This window comes from Pagrus major, chromosome 4 (genome assembly GCF_040436345.1).
Source record: "Pagrus major chromosome 4, Pma_NU_1.0".
Taxonomy (NCBI): domain Eukaryota; kingdom Metazoa; phylum Chordata; class Actinopteri; order Spariformes; family Sparidae; genus Pagrus; species Pagrus major.
Window position 1 is genome coordinate 11,083,142 of NC_133218.1, and position 11,920 is coordinate 11,095,061.

The window sequence follows — 11,920 nt, forward strand, 5'->3', positions numbered from 1 at the left end:
CTGTTTTGATGTGTTGGAAATGAGAACGGGCTGACAGTGTAGTGAACAATACAAGATTATAAAACACAGAAAATACTACACTTTACATATGTGGCTCCTACACCAATCACCCTTCTTGGTTTGGTCCAAATCCTGAGGGAAATACCTAGCTCTTAGCTGCAAATATTTCCCAAGCAAATTTCAACATAATGTAAGCTAATGAAACCTGTTGTCAACAAATAAGCCACCACATTGAAACCATGTGTATCACTGTCACGTCCTGACATGCTACCACTGCTGACAAGAACTCGTGAACTCTAAGCATTAATTGATTACACCCTCTCTCTCTCTCTCTCTCTCTCTCTCTCTCTCTCTCTCTCTCTCTCTCTCTCTGTCTCTCTCTCTCTCTCGCTCTTACTCATAAACACACACACACATACATGATTGTGAGTAAGCATGAGGGTGCCCGTGTGATTAACAAAAAACAAAAAACAATCAGGTCATTATATATTCTGGCAGCCTGGATTTGTATTTTAGCATTACATTTATGGAAGCAGAAGCTGCTACAGGAGCTGAATATGAAGTCAATATGTTTTGAATGTTTTTTGTCTTAAAACAAACAAACAAATACACACACACACACACACAGAGAGAGAGAGAGAGAGTTGCCAAGTTGTATCCCCTCACTTCAATGTCTATCCTCGTAAGACTGTGAGAAAATGCCCCTAATCTCACTCTCGGATGCAGAGGGGGCCAAACTAACAGCCTGTTTTAATTTCAGCCTTGTCATGGCAGGAAGTGTGTGTGTATGTGTGTAAGAGACAGATAGAGTGTGTGTGTTCGTAGGAGTGGGGGGACAACAGGAAGTGGAGAGGATGGTGCATGGGAAACAGTTAATGGAGTTATTTTTGCTGGGGATGCTGGTGTGAAGAGGGCTGCTTGACCTAGGTCCTGTTCACACTGATGCTGTCACTGATGCTAGTGTTGCCAGTCATCTGTTACTGGATGTTTATAGTTCAGTTGGGGGAAGAAATGAATAGGAATGAAGAAAAAGGCAAGATAACAACACAAATAAGATCAAAATTTGAAGTAAATCAGAAGGAGTGATAAAAACATGATGTAACATCCATGATTTTATTAACAGATATCACACTATTACATACATGTTTCTATTACTGACTTGCAAGTAATACTATAAATAAACCAGGTTACAGGAACTGGGATTCATCAGAACAATGCAGAGGAACTGTCCTCAGTGCAATTTTTCTTTCCTCTTTCAGTATTTGTGCTTAATTCTACACGATGCACACAAAGCCAAAGGGGAAACTGTACAGTTCTAGTAACATGCATGTGTCTCACATACAGACTCACTATAGTATCAGTGTCAGTATCAGTGCCAAAGATAAGGAGGACTGGAGCAATATGTTCATGTGTGTTTTGCATAGCTAGAACAGAAGGACAGGGCAGACATGGGAAGAGCTTTTCTTTCTACTTGTTTGTGAGAATATGTGAGTTTTTTAGCCTCTGTGTAAAGAAAACAGAATAGTGAGATGAAAATGTTTCTTGGGCATACAAAGTACATTTTGTCAAGTAGTGTACACAAGTACAATTTTAAGGTACTGTTCAATTGAGTGTTTCCATTCCCCACACTTAATATTCCTACACAACTCCAATTCATAAATTAGGAGGAAAATATTGTACCTTTTCTTCCACCATATTTATCTGACAGCTGTAAATACATCAGAGCTCAGGTAAGACAACTGTGGTTGCTCTGTGTGACAACAGTCTTGGACCAATCAGTGGTCCACAGTGTTTTCCACTCTACCTTCTGGTTTTGGCTCAGCTCCCTTGGAACTTTGATCAAGGGAATCTCAAGAAAGTGCCAGGCTCCAGGTACAAACACTTTTGCCCATTAAAAAATATAACATAAAAAAATAAATAAATAACCAAGCGAGTCCAGTCGAGTCGAGCCGAGCTGTACCACACAGTGAAAATGAGGCATAAGTCCAATGCAAAAGGGGTCATTAGTTTTGATGAACCCACTGAGAATTATCACCAACTTGGTGATATTTATAAAAATGCTATAAATATAAATATAAATATAAATATAAATATAAATATAAATGAGAGCTGTGAGACTGAACAAAAACAGCACAGTTGCAGGCCCAAAAGTTAAAACAATGTGCTAAAAGATGCTTGAAGGCTTTGTAGAGCTGAGGTTAGGTGATGAGATTAGAGCAACCTTTTTCACATAACACAATAATCATTTTTAATGCAGCTTTAAGGGATACCCTGACATTGGAATACAAACAAATACGTATTTTGTGTGAGCCTAGAAACTTACAATATAAACACAGGCTCTATTAACTAGTCATTCAAAGAAATGCCACATGTAGGTAATCTGGAAGGTGGGCTCCAGCAGGACCTTTTGGGGGTTTTAAGGAGCAAAGTAACAAAAAGTATAATGTTGTGGAGTCCCATCGATGTTCCTGCCACATCTCTTCAGGCAAGCTCAGCCAATCTGCAATGAAGAAAAAACAACAAAGAAAATTAAAGCTGCAAGCAGCGATGAACGGGCCCTCGCAGTCCACGCGCGTCGGGGCGTGCTGCTGTCGGGGCGCGCTGCTGTCGGGGCATGCTGCTGTCGTGACATGCTGCTGTCGGGGCTTCTACTTGCAACAACTGCCATTGAGGAAATGAAAGTGAAGGCAGTCAAGCTGTCATTTCGTCATTTAGCAATAAAAGCGCCACCTATTGGTGGATATGCACCGAATTTGGCACAAACCTTCATGTGGGCATGGAAGACAAATCAAAAAAGTTTTGTGTTAATCGGACTGTATTTCATCAAGATATGCAAGACTGTGTGGTTTACCACAACGTGCAGGAAATTGTTGTTTTATATTTTGGTCGTTCTTTAGGCTATCACAATTCTTTTAATAACTTTTTGTCAGGAGAGTCCACAGATGCTGTATGCAAAGTTTGGTGCAAATTGGAAAAATTGCCTGGGAGGAGTTCGAAAAAGTAGGTTTGCGACATTTGGCGAATTTGCGAATGGAAATTCAGTGCGAACATGGGCGTGGCCTACATCACACGGTTCGGCTGTATTCAGGGAACATATAGATATAATGTTTAACGATGTGCACCATATTATGTGGGAGTAATTAGCAAAAAACGTTTTTTCTTGATAATAGCGCCACCTGCTGGTCATTTTTGGTGTGTGAGTTACAGGGGCCAGTCTATACCACCCCTATGAATTTCATATCCATAAGTGTTATGGTGTGGGCACAGTGCCAAATATAAAATGAAACTGCCACCAGAGCGCCACCTAGTGTCAGATCGGTAACCCCTTTGTCAGCTATCGTCAGAAGGGCAGTGGCAATGAGTGTACCAAGTTTTGTGTTAATCCCGCCAACCGATGTGGAGATATAAAATACTTCATTTTAAATAGCGCCACCTAGTGGTCATGGGCCAAGATTTTGCACACAGCCTTAGGGGCTCATGGGGAAGTAGTATCCTGAGTTTCACGTCATTTGGACGCACCAATGTGGAGATATGCAACACTTCCTGTTGTGACCCGAATCCACAGGAAGTTGTTATTTAATAACTTGAGTATTCTTTGGCATATCAAAATTCTTTTAATAACTTTTTGTCCAAAGGGTCCACAGATGCTGTGTGCAAAGTTTTGTGCAAATTAGTGAAATTGCCTGGGAGGAGTTCGAAAAAGTAGGTTTGCGACATTTCGCGAGCTAGCGAAAAAAAACGCCAGCGCAAATGGGCGTGGCCTCTATCAGGAGATTCAGCAGAATTCACAGAACGCGTGGATATAAGGTTTTTGAATGTGCAACAAAGTATATGGGAGTTATTAGCCAAAACACACTTTCCTTGATTGTAGCGCCACCTAGTGGTGAAAATTCTGAACGACACCAGATTATAAAATTTTTCGCCAGGTCTGATCTATATTCCAAGTTTGGTGACTTTTGGGGTATGTTCAGCCAGTGAAAAATGCGATCATTACGGACAAAGGAAAATAATAATAATAATTAAAGCTGCAAGCAGCGATGAACGGGCCCTCGCAGTCCACACGGGTCGGGGCGTGCTGCCGTTGCGGCATGCTGCCGTCGTTACATGCTGCCGTCGTTACATGCTGCTGTCGTGACATGCTGCTGTCGGGGCTTGTACTTTCAACAACTTCCATGAGGAAATGAAAGTGAAGGCAGTGAAGCTGTCATTTCGTCATTTAGCAATAAAAGCGCCACCTATTGGTCGATTTGCACGAAATTTTGTAGAAATGCTCATCGTGCCATGGAACACAATTGCCAAAACTTTTGTGTTGATCGGACTGTATTTCATCAAGATACACAAGAATGTCTGTTTGACCACAATGCGCAGGAAATTGTTGTTTTATATTTTGGGCGTTCTGTGGACTAGCACATTTCTTTTAATAACTTTTTGTCAGGAGGGTCCAGAGATGCTGCGTGCAAAGTTTGGTGCAAATTGGAAAAATTGCCTGGGAGGAGTTCGAAAAAGTAGGTTTGCAACATTTGGCGAATTTGCAAATGGAAATTCAGTGCGAACGTGGGCGTGGCCTACATCACACTGTTCGGCTGTATTCAGGGAAACACGTAGATATAATGTTTAACAATGTGCACCCTATTATGTGGGAGTAATTAGCAAAAAACGTTTTTTCTTGATAATAGCGCCACCTGCTGGTCATTTTTGGTGTGTGAGTTACAGGGGCCAGTCTATACCACCCCTATGAATTTCTTATCCATAAGTGTTATGGTGTGGGCACAGTGCCAATTATAAAATGAAACTGCCACCAGAGCGCCACCTAGTGTCAGATCGGTAATACCTTCGTCAGTTGTCCTCAGGAGGACATTGGCAATCAGTGTACCAAGTTTCGTGTTAATCCGACCAACCAATGTCGAGATATAAAATACTTCAATTTAAATAGCGCCACCTAGTGGTCATGGGCCAAGATTTTGCACAGAGCTTTAGGGGCTCATGGGGAAGTAGTATCCTGAGTTTCACGTCATTTGGACAAACCAATGTGGAGATATGCAAGACTTCCTGTTGTGACCCGAGTCCACAGGAAGTTGTTATTTAATAACTTGAGTACTCCTTGGCATATCAAAATTCTTTTAATAACTTTTTGTCAGAAGCATCCACAGATGCTGTGTGCAAAGTTTCGTGCAAATCGGTGAAATTGCCTGGGAGGAGTTCGAAAAAGTAGGTTTGCGACATTTCGCGAGCTAGCGAAAAAAAACGGTAGGCGGAAATGGGCGTGGCCTATATCAGGAGATTCAGCAAGATTCACTGAACGCGTGGATAAAGGTTTTTGAATGTACGACAAAGTACGTGGGAGTTATTAGCCAAAACACACTTTCCTTGATTATAGCGCCACCTAGTGCTGAAAATTCACAATGACAACAGATTATAAAATTTTTCGCCAGGTCTGATCTATATTCCAAGTTTGATGAGTTTTGGGGTATGTTCAGGCAGTGAAAAATGCGATCATTTGGGAAGAAGAAAAATAACAAAATATAAAGAATAATAATCATTACAATTACAATAGGGTCCTCGCAGTTTCACTGCTCGGGCCCTAATAATTAAAGCTGCAAGCAGCGATGAACGGGCCCTCGCAGTCCACGCGGGTCGGGGCGTGCTGCTGTCGGGGCATGCTGCTGTCGTTACATGCTGCTGTCGGGGCATGCTGCTGTCGAGGCTTGTTCATGCAACAACTTCCATAGAGGAATCAAAACTGAGGGCAGTGAAGCTGTCATTTCGTCATTTAGCAATAAAAGCGCCACCTATTGGTCGATTTGCACGAAATTTTGTAGAAATGCTCATCATGCCATGAAACACAATTGCCAAAAGTTTTGTGTTCATCGGACTGTATTTCATCAAGATACACAAGAATGTCTGTTTGACCACAGTGCGCAGGAAATTGTTGTTTTATATTTTGGGCGTCCTGTGGACTAGCACATTTCTTTTAATAACTTTTTGTCAGGAGGGTCCAGAGATGCTGCGTGCAAAGTTTGGTGCAAATTGGAAAAATTGCCTGGGAGGAGTTCGAAAAAGTAGGTTTGCGACATTTGGCGAATTTGCGAATGGAAATTCAGTGCGAACGTGGGCGTGGCCTACATCACACGGTTCGGCTGTATTCAGGGAACATATAGATATAATGTTTAACAATGTCCAGCATATTATGTGGGAGTAATTAGCAAAAAACGTTTTTTCTTGATAATAGCGCCACCTGCTGGTCATTTTTGGTGTGTGAGTTACAGGGGCCAGTCTATACCACCCCTATGAATTTCATATCCATAAGTGTTATGGTGTGGGCACAGTGCCAAATATAAAATGAAACTGCCACCAGAGCGCCACCTAGTGTCAGATCGGTAACCCCTTTGTCAGCTATCCTCAGAAGGGCATTGGCAATGAGTGTACCAAGTTTTGTGTTCATCTGACCAACCGATGTTGAGATATAAAATACTTCAATTTAAAGAGCGCCACCTAGTGGTCGACGGCCAAAATTTCGCACAGAGCCTTTGGGGCTCATGAGCAAGTAGTATCCTGAGTTTGACGTGATTCGGACAGACCAATGTGGAGATATGCAACACTTCCTGTTTTGACCCAAATCTACAGGAAGTTGTTATTTAATAACTTGAGTATTGTTTGGAATAGCAAAATTCTTTTAATAACTTTTTGTCAGGAGGGTCCACTGATGCTGTGTGCAAAGTTTGGTGCAAATCGGTGAAATTGCCTGGGAGGAGTTCGAAAAAGTAGGTTTGCGACATTTCGCAAGCTAGCGAAAAAAAACGGTAGGCGGAAATGGGCGTGGCCTATATCATTAGATTCAGCACAGTTCACTGAACGCGTGGATGTAAGGTTTTTGAACGTGCGACAAAGTATATGGGAGTTATTAGGCAAAACACACTTTCCTTGATTATAGCGCCACCTAGTGGTGAAAGTTCACAATGACAACAGATTATAAAATTTTTCGCCAGGTCTGATCTATATTCCAAGTTTGGTGAGTTTTGGGGTATGTTCAGGCAGTGAAAAATGCCATCATTTTGGCCTAAAAATAATAATAATAAGAATCACGAGAAAAACAATAGGGACCTCGCAGTTTCACTGCTCGGGCCCTAATTAAAGCTGCAAGCAGCGATGAACGGGCCCTCGCAGTCCACGCGCGTCGGGGCGTGCTGCTGTCGGGGCGCGCTGCTGTCGGGGCATGCTGCTGTCGTGACATGCTGCTGTCGGGGCTTCTACTTGCAACAACTGCCATTGAGGAAATGAAAGTGAAGGCAGTCAAGCTGTCATTTCGTCATTTAGCAATAAAAGCGCCACCTATTGGTGGATATGCACCGAATTTGGCACAAACCTTCATGTGGGCATGGAAGACAAATCAAAAAAGTTTTGTGTTAATCGGACTGTATTTCATCAAGATATGCAAGACTGTGTGGTTTACCACAACGTGCAGGAAATTGTTGTTTTATATTTTGGTCGTTCTTTAGGCTATCACAATTCTTTTAATAACTTTTTGTCAGGAGAGTCCACAGATGCTGTATGCAAAGTTTGGTGCAAATTGGAAAAATTGCCTGGGAGGAGTTCGAAAAAGTAGGTTTGCGACATTTGGCGAATTTGCGAATGGAAATTCAGTGCGAACATGGGCGTGGCCTACATCACACGGTTCGGCTGTATTCAGGGAACATATAGATATAATGTTTAACGATGTGCACCATATTATGTGGGAGTAATTAGCAAAAAACGTTTTTTCTTGATAATAGCGCCACCTGCTGGTCATTTTTGGTGTGTGAGTTACAGGGGCCAGTCTATACCACCCCTATGAATTTCATATCCATAAGTGTTATGGTGTGGGCACAGTGCCAAATATAAAATGAAACTGCCACCAGAGCGCCACCTAGTGTCAGATCGGTAACCCCTTTGTCAGCTATCGTCAGAAGGGCAGTGGCAATGAGTGTACCAAGTTTTGTGTTAATCCCGCCAACCGATGTGGAGATATAAAATACTTCATTTTAAATAGCGCCACCTAGTGGTCATGGGCCAAGATTTTGCACACAGCCTTAGGGGCTCATGGGGAAGTAGTATCCTGAGTTTCACGTCATTTGGACGCACCAATGTGGAGATATGCAACACTTCCTGTTGTGACCCGAATCCACAGGAAGTTGTTATTTAATAACTTGAGTATTCTTTGGCATATCAAAATTCTTTTAATAACTTTTTGTCCAAAGGGTCCACAGATGCTGTGTGCAAAGTTTTGTGCAAATTAGTGAAATTGCCTGGGAGGAGTTCGAAAAAGTAGGTTTGCGACATTTCGCGAGCTAGCGAAAAAAAACGCCAGCGCAAATGGGCGTGGCCTCTATCAGGAGATTCAGCAGAATTCACAGAACGCGTGGATATAAGGTTTTTGAATGTGCAACAAAGTATATGGGAGTTATTAGCCAAAACACACTTTCCTTGATTGTAGCGCCACCTAGTGGTGAAAATTCTGAACGACACCAGATTATAAAATTTTTCGCCAGGTCTGATCTATATTCCAAGTTTGGTGACTTTTGGGGTATGTTCAGCCAGTGAAAAATGCGATCATTACGGACAAAGGAAAATAATAATAATAATAATAATAATTAAAGCTGCAAGCAGCGATGAACGGGCCCTCGCAGTCCACGCGCGTCGGGGCGTGCTGCTGTCGGGGCGCGCTGCTGTCGGGGCATGCTGCTGTCGTGACATGCTGCTGTCGGGGCTTCTACTTGCAACAACTGCCATTGAGGAAATGAAAGTGAAGGCAGTCAAGCTGTCATTTCGTCATTTAGCAATAAAAGCGCCACCTATTGGTGGATATGCACCGAATTTGGCACAAACCTTCATGTGGGCATGGAAGACAAATCAAAAAAGTTTTGTGTTAATCGGACTGTATTTCATCAAGATATGCAAGACTGTGTGGTTTACCACAACGTGCAGGAAATTGTTGTTTTATATTTTGGTCGTTCTTTAGGCTATCACAATTCTTTTAATAACTTTTTGTCAGGAGAGTCCACAGATGCTGTATGCAAAGTTTGGTGCAAATTGGAAAAATTGCCTGGGAGGAGTTCGAAAAAGTAGGTTTGCGACATTTGGCGAATTTGCGAATGGAAATTCAGTGCGAACATGGGCGTGGCCTACATCACACGGTTCGGCTGTATTCAGGGAACATATAGATATAATGTTTAACGATGTGCACCATATTATGTGGGAGTAATTAGCAAAAAACGTTTTTTCTTGATAATAGCGCCACCTGCTGGTCATTTTTGGTGTGTGAGTTACAGGGGCCAGTCTATACCACCCCTATGAATTTCATATCCATAAGTGTTATGGTGTGGGCACAGTGCCAAATATAAAATGAAACTGCCACCAGAGCGCCACCTAGTGTCAGATCGGTAACCCCTTTGTCAGCTATCGTCAGAAGGGCAGTGGCAATGAGTGTACCAAGTTTTGTGTTAATCCCGCCAACCGATGTGGAGATATAAAATACTTCATTTTAAATAGCGCCACCTAGTGGTCATGGGCCAAGATTTTGCACACAGCCTTAGGGGCTCATGGGGAAGTAGTATCCTGAGTTTCACGTCATTTGGACGCACCAATGTGGAGATATGCAACACTTCCTGTTGTGACCCGAATCCACAGGAAGTTGTTATTTAATAACTTGAGTATTCTTTGGCATATCAAAATTCTTTTAATAACTTTTTGTCCAAAGGGTCCACAGATGCTGTGTGCAAAGTTTTGTGCAAATTAGTGAAATTGCCTGGGAGGAGTTCGAAAAAGTAGGTTTGCGACATTTCGCGAGCTAGCGAAAAAAAACGCCAGCGCAAATGGGCGTGGCCTCTATCAGGAGATTCAGCAGAATTCACAGAACGCGTGGATATAAGGTTTTTGAATGTGCAACAAAGTATATGGGAGTTATTAGCCAAAACACACTTTCCTTGATTGTAGCGCCACCTAGTGGTGAAAATTCTGAACGACACCAGATTATAAAATTTTTCGCCAGGTCTGATCTATATTCCAAGTTTGGTGACTTTTGGGGTATGTTCAGCCAGTGAAAAATGCGATCATTACGGACAAAGGAAAATAATAATAATAATAATAATAATAATAATCATTACAATTACAATAGGGTCCTCGCAGTTTCACTGCTCGGGCCCTAATTAAAGCTGCAAGCAGCGATGAACGGGCCCTCGCAGTCCACGCGGGTCGGGGCGTGCTGCCGTCGGGGCGTGCTGCTGTCGGGGCATGCTGCTGTCGTGACATGCTGCTGTCCGGGCATGCTGCTGTCGAGGCTTGTTCATGCAACAACTTCTGTAGAGGAAACAAAACTGAAGGCAGTGAAGCTGCTGTTTCGTCATTTAGCAATAAAAGCGCCACCTATTGGTCGATTTTCACGAAATTTAGTCGAAATGCTCATCGTGCCATGGAACACAATTGCCAAAAGTTTTGTGTTCATCCGACTGTATTTCATCAAGATACACAAGAATGTCTGTTTGACCACAATGCGCAGGAAATTGTTGTTGTATATTTTAACCGTTCTGTGGACTAGCACATTTCTTTTAATAACTTTTTGTCAGGAGGGTCCAGAGATGCTGCGTGCAAAGTTTGGTGCAAATTGGATAAATTGCCTGGGAGGAGTTCGAAAAAGTAGGTTTGCAACATTTGGCGAATTTGCGAATGGAAATTCAGTGCGAACGTGGGCGTGGCCTACATCACACGGTTCGGCTGTATTCAGGGAAGATATAGATATAATGTTTAACAATGTCCACCATATTATGTGGGAGTAATTAGCAAAAAACGTTTTTTCTTGATAATAGCGCCACCTGCTGGTGATTTTTGGTGTGTGAGTTACAGATGCCAGTCTGTACCACCCCAATCAGTTTCATATCCATAAGTGTTATGGTGTGGGCACAGTGCCAATTATAAAATGAAACTGCCACCAGAGCGCCACCTAGTGTCAGATCGGTAAGACCTTTGTCATTTGTCCTCAGGAGGCCATTGGCAATGAGTGTACCAAGTTTTGTGTTAATCCGACCAACCAATGTCGAGATATAAAATACTTCAATTTAAAGAGCGCCACCTACGGGGCCATCAGCCGAAATTTTGCACAGAGCCTAAGGGGCTCATGTGGAATTAGTATCCTGAGTTTCATGTCATTTGGACACACCAATGTGGAGATATGCAACACTTCCTGTTTTAACTGTAATCTACAGGAAGTTGTTATTTAATAACTTGAGTATTCTTTGGAATATCAAAATTCTTTTAATAACTTTTTGTCAGAAGGGTTCACAGATGCTGTGTGCAAAGTTTTGTGCAAATTGGTGAAATTGCCTGGGAGGAGTTCGAAAAAGTAGGTTTTCGACATTTCGCGAGCTAGCGAAAAAAAACGGTAGGCGGAAATGGGCGTGGCCTATATCAGGAGATTCAGCAAGATTCACCTAACACAGGGATATAAGGTTTTTGAATGTGCGACAAAGTATGTGGGAGTTATTAGCCAAAACGCACTTTCCTTGATTGTAGCGCCACCAAGTGGTGAAAAATCACAACGACAACAGATTATAAAATTTTTCGCCAAGCCTAATGTGTTTGCCAAATAAAATTGACTTTTCATTCACATTCAGGCAGTGAAAAATGCGATCATTTTGGACAAAGAAAAAAAACTAAAAATAAAAATAATAATTAAAGCTGCAAGCAGCGATGAACGGGCCCTCGCAGTCCACGCGGGTCGGGGCGTGCTGCCGTCGCGGCATGCTGCCGTCGTTACGTGCTGCCGTCGTTACATGCTGCCGTCGTGACATGCTGCTGTCGTGACATGCTGCTGTCGGGGCTTGTACTTGCAACAACTTCCATTGAGGAAATGAAAGTGAAGGCAGTGAAGCTGTCATTTCGTCATTTAGCA